The 14,905-nt window shown below is 31.2% G+C and overlaps 1 pseudogene across 1 annotated transcript; it reads right to left on the bottom strand.

The window, feature by feature from the left end:
• Positions 1–819: 819 nt before the first annotated feature.
• LOC115896062 lies at positions 820–1,737 on the bottom strand (annotated as a pseudogene). The gene is made up of 2 exons (XR_004056062.1): positions 1,709–1,737; positions 820–1,607 (listed from the first exon to the last, which is right to left on the bottom strand). The product of XR_004056062.1 is annotated as a 40S ribosomal protein S2-like (transcript).
• Between the last annotated feature and the right edge of the window lie 13,168 nt (positions 1,738–14,905).

The following is a 14,905-nucleotide window of genomic DNA, read 5'->3' as shown; positions in this document are numbered from 1 at the left end:
ATCTATTATGTCTATAATATATACCTATATCTATTATATCCATTATGTCTATGTTTTATATCTATATCTATTATATCTACTATCTATATTTTACACCTGTGTCTATTATATCTATTACTTCTATATTTTATACCCATCTCTATAATATCTATTATGTTTATATTTTATACCTATATCTATTATATCTATATCTATATTTTATACCTATTTCAATTATGTCTATATTTTATTCCTATATCTATAATATCTATTATGTCTATATTTTATATCTATATCTATTATATCTATTATGTCTATATTTTATACCTATATCTATTATACCGATTATGTCTATATCTTATACATATATCTATTATATCTTTAATGTCTATATTTTATAACTATATCTATAATATCTATTATGTCTATATTTTATAACTATATCTTTTATATCTATTTTGTCTATATTTTATACCTATTTCAATTATGTCTATATTTTATTCCTATAACTATTATATCTATTATGTCTATATTTTATACCGATATGTATTATGTCTAAATTTTATACCTCTATCTATTATATCTATTATGTCTATATTTTATAACTATATCTATTAAATCTATTTTGTCTATATTTTATATCTATATCTATTATGTCTATATTTTGTACCTATATCTATTATATCTATTATGTCTACATTTTATACCTATAATTATTATATCTAATATGTCTATATTTTATACCTATATCTATTATGTCTATATTTTATATCTATATCTATTGTATCTGTGTATATTTTATACCTATATCTATTGTATCTATTATGTCTATATCTTTTTTTTTTTTAACAGGCTTAATTCACTTTATTTTTCTTGTAAAAAAGCCTATGTTGTAGCCACAGCTGGAGCCTGGGTCCGCTGCACGGAGACTCTGGTGTGGGTCTTGACAAGGTGGTCAGTGAATTCCTGATAGGTAGACTTGGTAAACACAGTCTCCTTCCACAGGTCAGGGGTCAGGTAGCTGTAGGTCTTAGAGATGGCAACAAAGGTGGCCTTGGCGAAGTTGCCCAGGGTGGCAGTGCAGCCCCGGGCTGAGGTGTAGCATTCATCAATACCAGCCATCATGAGCAGCTTCTTGGGCACAGGCGCTGAGACGATGCCAGTGCCCCTGGGTGCAGGGATGAGGCGCACCAGCACAGAGCCACAGCGGCCTGTCACCTTGCAAGGGACGGTGTGGGGCTTGCCGATCTTGTTCCCCCAGTAGCCTCTGCGCACCGGGACAATGGAGAGTTTGGCCAGGATGATGGCCCCACGGATGGCGGTGGCCACCTCCTTGGAGCACTTAACACCCAGGCCGACGTGGCCATTGTAGTCCCCGATAGCAACAAACGCCTTGAACCTGGTGCGCTGACCAGCACGGGTCTGCTTCTGTACCGGCATAATCTTCAAAACCTCATCTTTGAGAGAGGCCCCCAAGAAAAAGTCAATGATCTCAGATTCCTTATGGGCAGAGAGAAGAGGTAGATCTCCTCCAGGACTTGATCTTCATGTCCTTGACCAAGCGGCCCAGCTTGGTGACGGGCATCCACTCCTTATCCTCGGCCTTGCCTCCGCGAGCTCCGCGGCCTCGGCCCCGACCCCGTCCACTGCCGCGACCCCGGCCCCGTATGCCACTGCCGAAACCTCCGCGGAAGACACCGCGGTTCCCCATCCCAGGGCCACCAGGGCCTCCGGACCACCCCGCTGCACAGGCGTCATCCGCCATTTGGTGTTTTCTCGGAGAAGAAGCTAATGTCTATATCTTATACACATATCTATTATATCTATTATGTCTATATTTCATACCTATACCTATTATATCTATTATATCAATGTTTTATACCTATATCTATTAAATGTATTATGTCTATATTTTATAGCTTTATCCATTATATCTATTATGTCTATATCATATACCTATATTTATTATATCTATTATGTCCATATTTTATACCTATATTATATCTATTATGTCCATATTTTATACCTATAATTATTATATCTTACATGTCTATATTTTACACCTATATCTATTATGTCTATATTTTATACCTATATCTATTATGTTTATATTTCATACCTATATCTATTATATCTATTATGTTTATATTTTATAGCTATATCTATTTTATCTATTATGTCTATATTTTATACCTATATCTATTATATCTATTATGTCTATATTTTATACCTATATCTATTATGTCTATTATGTCTATAATTTACACCTATATCTATTTATATCTATTATGTGTATATTTTATACGTATATCTATTATATCTATTTTGTCCATATTTTATACCTATATCTATTATATATATTATGTCTATATTTTATACGTATATCTATTATATCTATTATGTCTATATTTTATCCCTCTATCTATTATATCTATTATGTCTATATTTTATACCTATATCAATTATATTTATTAGGTCTATATTTTATACCTATATCTGTCTATTATGTCTTTATTTTATACCTTTATCTATTATATCTATTTTGTGTATATTTTATACCTATATCTATTATATCTATTAGGTCTATATTTTATACCTATATATATTATGTATATATTTTATACCTATATCTATTATATCTATTATGTCTATATTTTATCCCTCTATCGATTATATCTATTATGTCTATATTTTATACCTATATCTATTATATCAATTATGTCTGTTTTTTATACCTATATCTATTATATCTATTATGTCTGTATTTTATTCCTCTATTATATCTATTAAGTCTATATTTTATAACTCTATCTATTATATCTATTATGTCTACCTTTTATACCTCTATCTATTATATCTATTATGTCTATATTTTATACATATATCTATTATGTCTATTATGTCTATATTTTCTACCTCTGTGTATTAAGTCTATATTTTATACCTATATTTATTATACCTATTATGTCTATATTTTATACCTATATCTATTCTGTCCATATTTTATACCTATATCTATTATGTCTGCATATTATACCTATATCTATTATGTGTATATTTTATACCTATATCTATTATATCTATTATGTCTATATTTAATACCTATATCTATTTTATCTATTATGTCTATGTTTTATACCTATATCTATTATGTCTATTATGTCTATATTGTACACCTACAACTATTGTATCTATTATGTCTATAGTTTATACCTATAACTATTATATCTCTTATGTCTATATTTTATACCTATATCTCTAATATCTATTATGTTAATATTTTATACCTATATCTCTTATATCTATTATGTTTATATTTTATAACAATATCTGGGGGGCGGAGCAAGATGGCCGAATAGGAACAGCTCCAGTCTCCAACTCCCAGCGCGAGCGACACAGAAGACCGGTGATTTCTGCATTTTCAACTGAGGTACTGGGGTCATCTCACTAGGGAGTGCCGGACAATCGGTGCTGGTCAGCTGCTGCAGCCTGACCAGCGAGAGCTGAAGCAGGGCGAGGCATCGCCTCACCTGGAAGCGCAAGGGGGAAGGGGATCCGTTTTCCTAGCCAGGGGAACTGAGACACACAACACCTGGAAAATCGGGTAACTCCCACCCCAATACTGCGCTGTAAGCATACAGGCACACCAGAATATATCCCACACCTGGCCGGGAGGGTCCCACGCCCACGAAGCCTCCCTCACTGCTAACACAGCAGTCTGCCGCGATCTATCCGCAAGGCAGCAGCGAGGCTGGGGGAGGGGCGCCCGCCATTGCTGAGGCTTAAGTAGGTAAACAAAGCCGCTGGGAAGCTTGAACTGGGTGGAGCTCACAGCAGCTCAAGGAAGCCTGCCTGTCTCTGTAGTGTCCACCTCTGGGGACAGCGCACAGCTGAAGACCAACAGGGGAAGTAGCAGGAGCCGGTGCAGACGCGAACGACTCTGTCTGACAGCTTTGGGGAGAGCCGTGGATCTCCCAACGCGGAGGTTGAGATCTGAGAACGGACAGACTGCCCGCTCAGGTGTGTCCCTGACCCCTGAGTAGCCTAGCTGGGAGAAATCCCCCACTAGGGGCAGTCTGACACCCCACACCTCACAGGGTGGAGTACACCCCTGAGAGGAAACTTCCAAAGGAAGAATCAGACAGGTACACTCGCTGTTCAGCAATATTCTATCTTCGGCAACCTCTGCTGCTGATACCCAGGCAAACAGGGTCTGGAGTGGACCTCAAGCAATCTCCAACAGACCAACAGACAGTCCTTCTGACTGTCAGAAGGAAAACTATCAAACAGGAAGGACACCTATACCAAAACCGCATCAGTACGTCACCACCATCAAAGACCAGAGACAGATAAAACCACAAAGATGGGGAAGAAGCAGGGCAGAAAAGCTGGAAATTCAAAAAATAAGAGCGCATCTCCCCCTGCAAAGGAGCGCAGCCCATCGCCAGCAACGGATCAAAGCTGGTCAGAGAATGACTTGGACGAGAGGAGAGAAGAAGGCTTCAGTCCATCAAACTTATCAGAGCTAAAGGAGGAATTACGTACCCAGCGCAAAGAAACTAAAAATCTTGAAAAAAGAGTGGAAGAATTGACAGCTAGACTCATTAATGCAGAGAAGATCATAAACGAAATGACAGAGATGAAAACCATGACACGAGAAATACGTGACAAATGCACAAGCTTCAGTAACCGACTCGATCAACTGGAAGAAAGAGTATCAGCGATTGAAGATCAAATGAATGAAATGAAGCGAGAAGAGAAACCAAAAGAAAAAAGAAGAAAAAGAAATGAGCAAAGCCTGCAAGAAGTATGGGATTACGTAAAAAGACCAAATCTACGCCTGATTGGGGTGCCTGAAAGTGAGGGGGAAAATGGAACCAAGTTGGAAAACACTCTTCAGGAAATCATCCAGGAGAACTTCCCCAACCTAGTAGGGCAGGCCAACATTCAAATTCAGGAAATACAGAGAACGCCACAAAGATACTCCTCCAGAAGAGCAACTCCAAGACACATAATTGCCAGATTCACCAAAGTTGAAATGAAGGAAAAAAATCTTAAGGGCAGCCAGAGAGAAAGGTCGGGTTACCCACAAAGGGAAGCCCATCAGACTAACAGCAGATCTCTCAGCAGAAACTCTACAAGCCAGAAGAGAGTGGGGGCCAATATTCAACGTTCTGAAAGAAAAGAATTTTCAACCCAGAATTTCATATCCAGCCAAACTAACTTTCGTAAGTGAAGGAGAAATAAAATCCTTTACAGATAAGCAAATGCTTAGAGATTTTGTCACCACCAGGCCTGCCTTACAAGAGACCCTGAAGGAAGCCCTAAACATGGAAAGGAACAACCGGTACCAGCCATCACAAAAACATGCCAAAATGTAAAGACCATCGAGGCTAGGAAGAAACTGCATCAACTAACGAGCAAAATAACCAGTTAATATCTAATGGCAGGATCAAGTTCACACATAACAATATTAACCTTAAATGTTAATGGACTAAATGCTCCAATTAAAAGACACAGACTGGCAAACTGGATAAAGAGTCAAGACCCATCAGTCTGCTGTATTCAGGAGACCCATCTCACATGACATACATAGGCTCAAAATAAAGGGATGGAGGAAGATCTACCAAGCAAATGGAGAACACAAAAAAGCAGGGGTTGCAATCCTTGTCTCTGATAAAACAGACTTTAAACCATCAAAGATCAAAAGAGACAAAGAAGGCCATTACATAATGGTAAAGGGATCAATTCAACAGGAAGAGCTAACTCTCCTAAATATATATGCACCCAATACAGGAGCACCCAGATTCATAAAGCAAGTCCTTAGGGACTTACAAAGAGACTTAGACTCCCATACAATAATAATGGGAGACTTCAACACTCCGCTGTCAACATTAGACAGATCAACGAGACAGAAAGTTAACAAGGATATCCAGGAATTGAACTCATCTCTGCAGCAAGCGGACCTAATAGACATCTATAGAACTCTCCACCCCAAATCAACAGAATATACATTCTTCTCAGCACCACATCGCACTTATTCCAAAATTGACCACATAATTGGAAGTAAAGCACTCCTCAGCAAATGTAAAAGAACAGAAATTATAACAAACTGTCTCTCAGACCACAGTGCAATCAAACTAGAACTCAGGACTAAGAAACTCAATCAAAACCGCTCAACTACATGGAAACTGAACAACCTGCTCCTGAATGACTACTGGGTACGTAACGAAATGAAAGCGGAAATAAAGATGTTCTTTGAAACCAATGAGAACAAAGATACAACATACCAGAATCTCTGGGACACATTTAAAGCAGTGTGTAGAGGGAAATTTATAGCACTAAATGCCCACAAGAGAAAGCAGGAAAGATCTAAAATTGACACTCTAACATCACAATTAAAAGAACTGGAGAGGCAAGAGCAAACACATTCAAAAGCTAGCAGAAGGCAAGAAATAACTAAGATCAGAGCCGAACTGAAGGAGATAGAGACACAAAAAACCCTCCAAAAAATCAATGAATCAAGGAGTTGGTTTTTTGAAAAGATCAACAAAATTGACAGACCGCTAGCAAGGCTAATAAAGAAGAAAAGAGAGAGGAATCAAATAGCTGCAATAAAAAATGATAAAGGGGATATCACCACTGACCCCACAGAAATACAAACTACCATCAGAGAATACTATAAACGCCTCTACGCAAATCAACTAGAAAATCTAGAAGAAATGGATAATTTCCTGGACACTTACACTCTCCCAAGGCTAAACCAGGAAGAAGTTGAATCCCTGAATAGACCAATAGCAGGCTCTGAAATTGAGGCAACAATTAATAGCCTACCCACCAAAAAAAGTCCAGGACCAGATGGATTCACAGCTGAATTCTACCAGAGGTACAAGGAGGAGCTGGTACCATTCCTTCTGAAACTATTCCAATCAATAGAAAAAGAGGGAATCCTCCCTAACTCATTTTATGAGGCCAACATCATCCTGATACCAAAGCCTGGCAGAGACACAACAAAAAAGAGAATTTTAGACCAATATCCCTGATGAACATTGATGCAAAAATTCTCAATAAAATACTGGCAAACCGGATTCAGCAGCACATCAAAAAGCTTATCCACCATGATCAAGTGGGCTTCATCCCTGGGATGCAAGGCTGGTTCAACATTCGCAAATCAATAAACGTAATCCAGCATATAAACAGAACCAAAGACAAGAACCACATGATTGTCTCAATAGATGCAGAAAAGGCTTTTTGACAAAATTCAACAGCCCTTCATGCTAAAAACGCTCAATAAATTCGGTATTGATGGAACGTATCTCAAAATAATAAGAGCCATTTATGACAAACCCACAGCTAATATCATACTGAATGGGCAAAAACTGGAAAAATTCCCTTTGAAAACTGGCACAAGACAGGGATGCCCTCTCTCACCACTCCTATTCAACATAGTGTTGGAAGTTCTGGCTAGGGCAATCAGGCAAGAGAAAGAAATCAAGGGTATCCAGTTAGGAAAAGAAGAAGTCAAATTGTCCCTGTTTGCAGATGACATGATTGTATATTTAGAAAACCCCATCGTCTCAGCCCAAAATCTCCTTAAGCTGATAAGCAACTTCAGCAAAGTCTCAGGATACAAAATTAATGTGCAAAAATCACAAGCATTCTTATACACCAGTAACAGACAAGCAGAGAGCCAAATCAGGAATGAACTTCCATTCACAATTGCTTCAAAGAGAATCAAATACCTAGGAATCCAGCTTACAAGGGATGTAAAGGACCTCTTCAAGGAGAACTACAAACCACTGCTCAGTGAAATCAAAGAGGACACAAACAAATGGAAGAACATACCATGCTCATGGATAGGAAGAACCAATATCGTGAAAATGGCCATACTGCCCAAGGTTATTTATAGATTCAATGCCATCCCCATCAAGCTACCAATGAGTTTCTTCACAGAATTGGAAAAAACTGCTTTAAAGTTCATATGGAACCAAAAAAGAGCCCGCATTGCCAAGACAATCCTAAGTCAAAAGGACAAAGCTGGAGGCGTCACGCTACCTGACTTCAAACTATACTACAAGGCTCCAGTAACCAAAACAGCATGGTACTGGTACCAAAACAGAGCTATAGACCAATGGAACAGAACAGAGTCCTCAGAAATAATACCGCACATCTACAGCCATCTGATCTTTGACAAACCTGAGAGAAACAAGAAATGGGGAAAGGATTCCCTATTTAATAAATGGTGCTGGGAAAATTGGCTAGCCATAAGTAGAAAGCTGAAACTGGATCCTTTCCTTACCCCTTATACGAAGATTAATTCAAGATGGATTAGAGACTTAAATGTTAGACCTAATACCATAAAAACCCTAGAAGAAAATCTAGGTAGTACCATTCAGGACATAGGCATGGGCAAGGACTTCATGTCTAAAACACCAAAAGCAACGGCAGCAAAAGCAAAATTGACAAATGGGATCTAATTAAAACTAAAGAGCTTTTGCACAGCAAAAGAAACTACCATCAGAGTGAACAGGCAACCTACAGAATGGGAGAAAATTTTTGCAACCTACTCATCTGACAAAGGGCTAATATCCAGAATCTACAAAGAACTCAAACAAATATACGAGAAAAAAACAAACAACCCCATCAAAAAGTGGGGAAGGATATGAACAGACATTTCTCAAAAGAAGATATTCATACAGCCAACAGACACATGAAAAAATGCTCATCGTCACTCGCCATCAGAGAAATGCAAATCAAAACCACAATGAGATACCATCTCACACCAGTTAGAATGGCAATCATTAAGAAGTCAGGAAACAACAGGTGTTGGAGAGGATGTGGAGAAATAGGAACACTTTACACTGTTGGTGGGATTGTAAACTAGTTCAACCATTATGGAAAACAGTATGGCAATTCCTCAAGGATCTAGAACTAGATGTACCATATGACCCAGCCATCCCACTACTGGGTATATACCCAAAGGATTATAAATTATTCTACTACAAAGACACATGCACACATATGTTTATTGCGGCACTTTTCACAATAGCAAAGACTTGGAATCAACCCAAATGTCCATCTGTGACAGACTGGATTAAGAAAATGTGGCACATATACACCATGGAATACTATGCAGCCATAAAAAAGGATGAGTTTGCGTCCTTTGTAGGGACATGGATGCAGCTGGAAACCATCATTCTTAGCAAACTATCACAAGAAGAGAAAAACCAAACACCGCATGTTCTCACTCATAGGTGGGAACTGAACAATGAGATCACTTGGACTCGGGAAGGGGAACATCACGCACTGGGTACTATCATGGGGAGGGGGGAGGGGGGAGGAGGGAGGGATTGCATTGGGGAGTTATACATGATATAAATGATGAATTGATGGGTGCTGACGAGTTGATGGGTGCAGCACACCAACATGGCATAAGTATACATATGTAACAAACCTGCACGTTATGCACATGTACCCTAGAACTTAAAGTATAATTAAAAAAAAAATAATAAAAAAAAAAAAAAAAAAAAAAAACAATATCTATTATGTCTATATTTTCTATCTATATCTATTATATCTGTCTATATTTTGTACCTATATCTATAATAACTACATTTGATACCTATATTTCTTATATCTATATTTAATACCTATATCTATTATATTTATTAGATTTATATTTTGTAATTATATCTATTATATCCATATTTTATACCAATATGTATTATATCTATTATATCTATATTTTATGACTATATCAATTATATCTATATTTTATACGTATATCTATTATATCTACTGAATTTATAGTTTATACCTGTATCTATTATATCTATTTTGTATACATATATATCTATTATATCTATTATATCTATATTTTATACCTATATCTATTATATCTATATTTTGTACCTGTATCTATTATATCTATTATGTCTATATTTTATACCTATATCTATTATATATATTTTGTCGATATTTTATACCTATATCTATTATATCTATTATGTCTATATTTATATCTATATCTATTATGTCTATATTTTTATACCTATATCTATTATGTCTATATTTTATACCTATATCTATTATATCCATTAAGTCTATATTTATACCTATTTCTATTATATCTACTATGTCTATATTTTATACCTATATCGATTATATCCATTATGTCTATATTTTATACCCATCTCTATTACATCTCTTATGTTTATGTTTTATACCTATATCTATTATATCTATGTCTATATTTTATACCTATATCTATTTTGTCTGTATTTTATACCTATATCTATTATGTCTATATTTATACCTATATCTATTTTATCTATTATGTCTGTATTTTATACCTATGTACGTTATATCTCTTTTGTTCTATATTTTGTACCTATATCTATTAATCTATTATGTCTATATTTTATATCTATATCTATTATGTCTATATTTATACCTATAAATATATATCTATTTTGTCTATATTTTTATACATATATCTACTATACCTATACTTTATACCTATATCTATTATATCTATTATGTCTGTATTTAAACCTATTTCTATTATGTCTATATTTTATACCTGTGTCTATTATATATGATGTCTCTATTTTATACCTATATCTATTATATCTATTATGTCTATATTTCATACCTATATCTATTATAACTATTATGTCTTCATTTTAAACCCATACATATTATATCTATTATGTCTATATTTCATGCCTATATCTATTATATCTATTATGTCTTCATTTTTAACCTATACCTATTATATCTATTATGTCTATATTTCATGCCTATATCTATTATAACCATTATGTCTACATTTTGTACCTATATCTATTATGTATATTTTTATACCTTTATCTATTATAATTATTATGTTTATATTTGATACCTTTATCTATTATATCTATTGTGTCTGTATTTCATAGCTATTTCTATAATATTTATTATGTCTATATTTAATACCTATATCTATTATGTCTGTATTTTATAGCTATATATTATATCTATTATGTCTGTATTTTATGCCTATATTTATTATGTCTATATTTTTTACCTATATCTAATATATCTATTATGTCTATATTTTATACTATTTCCATTATATCTATCATGTCTATCTTTTATATCTATATCGATTGTTTCTATTATGTCTATATTTTATACCTATATCTTTTATATATATTTTGTCTGTATTTTATACCTATTTCAATTATGTCTATATTTTATTCCTTTATCTATTATATCTATTATATCTATATGTATTATGTATTATGTATATGTATTATATCTATATGTATCTCTGTGTATTATCTATATGTATTATGTCTATATTTTATACCGATATCGATCATATCTATAATGTCTATACTTTATATATATATATTATGTCTATATTTATAGCTGTATCGATTATATTTATTATGTCTATATTTTATACCTATATCTATTATATCTCTTATGTCTATATTTTTTACCTATATCTATTATATCTATTATGTTAATTTCTAATAGCTATATCTCTTATGTCTATATTTTATACCTATATCGATTATATCTATTATGTCTATATTTTCTACCTATATCTATTATACCTCTTATTTCTATATTTTATACCTATATCTATTATATCCATTATGTCTATATTTTATACCTATATCTAGTATGTCTACATTTTATAACAATATCTATTATATCTATTATGTCTATATTTTATATCTTTATCTATTATATCTATTATGTCTATATTTTATTCCTATATCTATTATATCTATTATGTCTATATTTTATACCTATATCTATTATATCCGCTATATCTATATTTTATACCTATATCTATATATCTATTATGTCTATATTTTATACCTATATCAATTTTGTCTATATTTTATACCTATATCGATTATATCATGTCTATATTTTATACCTATATCTATTATACCACTTATTTCTATTTTATAACTATCTATATCCACTATATCTATATTTTATACCTATATCTATTATATCTACTATGTCTATATTTTATACCTATATCAATTTTGTCTATATTTATACCTATATGTATTATATCTATTATGGCTATATTGTATACCTATATCTATTATATCTGTTATGTCTATATATTATACCGATATCGATTATAACTGTTATGTCTATATTTTATAGGTATATATTATGTCTATATATTATACCTATATCTATGATGTCTGTATTTTATACCTATATCTATTATGTCTTTATTTTATACCTATACCTATTATATATATAATATCTATATTTTATACCTATGTCTATTATGTCTATATTTTATACCTATATCTGTAATGTACATATTTTATACCTTTATCTATTATATCTATTATGTCTATATTTTATACCTATACCTATTATATCTAGTATGTCTCTATTTTATACCAATATCTATTATATCTATGATGTCTAGATTTTATAACTGTCTATTATATATATTATGTCTTTATTGTATACGTATATCTATTACATCTAATATGTCTATATTTTATACCTATATCTATTATATCTATTGTGTCTGTATTTCATACCTATATCTATTATACCTTTTTTGTCTATATTGTATACCTATATCTATTAAGTCTATATTTTATACCTATATTTCTTATATCTATTATGTCTATATTTTATACCTATAACTATTAAGTCTATATTTTATACCAATATCTATTATGTCTATATTCATTATCTATATCTATTGTATCTATTATGTCTGTATTTTTTACCTATATCTATTATGACTATTTTTATACCTATATCTATTATATCTATTATGTCTATATTTTATACCTATATCTATTATATCTATTATATCTATATTTTATACCTATATCTATTATACTTTTTTTATACATAGATTCTTATATTTATATTTTATACCTATATCTGTCATGTCTATTACATTTATATTTATAATTATATATTATATCTATATTTGATACCTGTATCGATTATATCTATCATTTATATTTTATACCTATATTTATTGTATCTCTTATGTCGATATTTTGTACGTATATCTATTATATCTATTATGTTTATATTTATACCCATATCTATTCTGTCTATATTTTATACCTATATCTATTATATCTATTAGGTCTATATTTATACCTTTATCTACTATACCTCTTTTGTCTATATTTTATACCTATATCTATTACAACTATTATATCTATACTTTATACCTATATCTATTATGTCTATATTTTATACCTTTATCCATTATATCTATTATGTCTATATTTTGTACCTATATCTATTATGTCTATTATGTCTATATTTTATTCCTATGTCTATTATATCTATTATATCTCTTTTTTATACCTAGATCCATCAAATCTAGTATGTCTCTATTTTATACCTATATTTGTTACATCTATTATGTCTATATTTTATACCTATATCTATTATATCTGTCTATATTTTCTACCTATATCTATTGTATGTATTATGTCGATTTTATACCTATATCTATTATATCTATTATGTCAATACTTTATTCCTATATCTATTATGTCTATATTTTATACCTGTATCGATTATATGTGTTATGTCTATATTTATACCTATATTTATTGTATCCCTTATGTCGATATTTTATACCTATATCTATTATATCTATTATGTTTATATTTTATACATATATCTATTCTGTCGATATTTTATACCTATATCTATTATATCTATTATGTTTATTTATACCCATATCTATTATGTCTTTATTTGATACCTATATCCATTATATCTATACTATATTTTATACCTATATCTATTATATCTGTTGTGTCTGTATTTTATACATATATATATTATATCTATTATATCTACATTTTTTATCTATATATTAGGTATATTTTATAGCTATATTTAATATATCTATTATGTCTATATTTTATACCTATATTTATTATGTCTATATTTTATACCTATAACTATTATGTCTATATTTTATACCTATATCTATTATGTCTATGTTTAATACCTCTATCTATTTTATGTATTATGTCTATATTTTTTACCTATATCTATTATGTGTATATTTATGCCTTTATCTATTATATCTATTATGTCTATATTTTATAACTATATCTTTTATATCTATTATGTCTATATTTTATACCTATATATATTAGGTCTATATTTTATGGCTACATTTATTATATCTATTATGTCTATATTTTATACCTATATTATTAAGTCTATATTTTATACCTATAACTATTATGTCTATATTTTATACCTATATCTATTTTGTCTGTGTTTAATACCTCTATCTATTATATCTATTATGTCCATATTTTTTACCTATATTTATTATGTCTATTTTATACCTATATCCATTATATCTATTATGTTTATATTTTATGCCTATATCTTTTATATCTATTATGTCTATATTTTAATATAACTATTTTGTCTATATTTTTACCTATATGTATTATATCTATTATGTCTATATTTTATACCTATATCAATTATACCTATTATGTCTATAATTTATACCTGTATCTATTATATCTGTCTATATTTCATACCTGCATCTATTATATCTATTATGTCTATATTTATACCTATATCTATTACGTCTATATTTTATACCTATCTATTATATCTATTATGTCTATATTTTATACCTATATCTATTATATCTATTATGTCTGTTTTACCTATATCTATTATATCTGTTATGTCTATATTTTATAGCTATTTCTATTATATCTATTGTCTCTCTATTTAATACCTATATCTATTATTTGTATGTTTAATACCTCATTATATCTATTATGTCTATATTTTTTACCTATATCTCTTATGTGTATATTTTATAACGATATCTATTATATCTATTATGTCTATATTTTATACCTATATCTTTAAT

Source organism: Rhinopithecus roxellana, unplaced genomic scaffold (assembly GCF_007565055.1).
Source record: "Rhinopithecus roxellana isolate Shanxi Qingling unplaced genomic scaffold, ASM756505v1 contig4676, whole genome shotgun sequence".
NCBI lineage: Eukaryota > Metazoa > Chordata > Mammalia > Primates > Cercopithecidae > Rhinopithecus > Rhinopithecus roxellana.
This window is presented reverse-complemented; position numbering and strand designations above follow the sequence as displayed.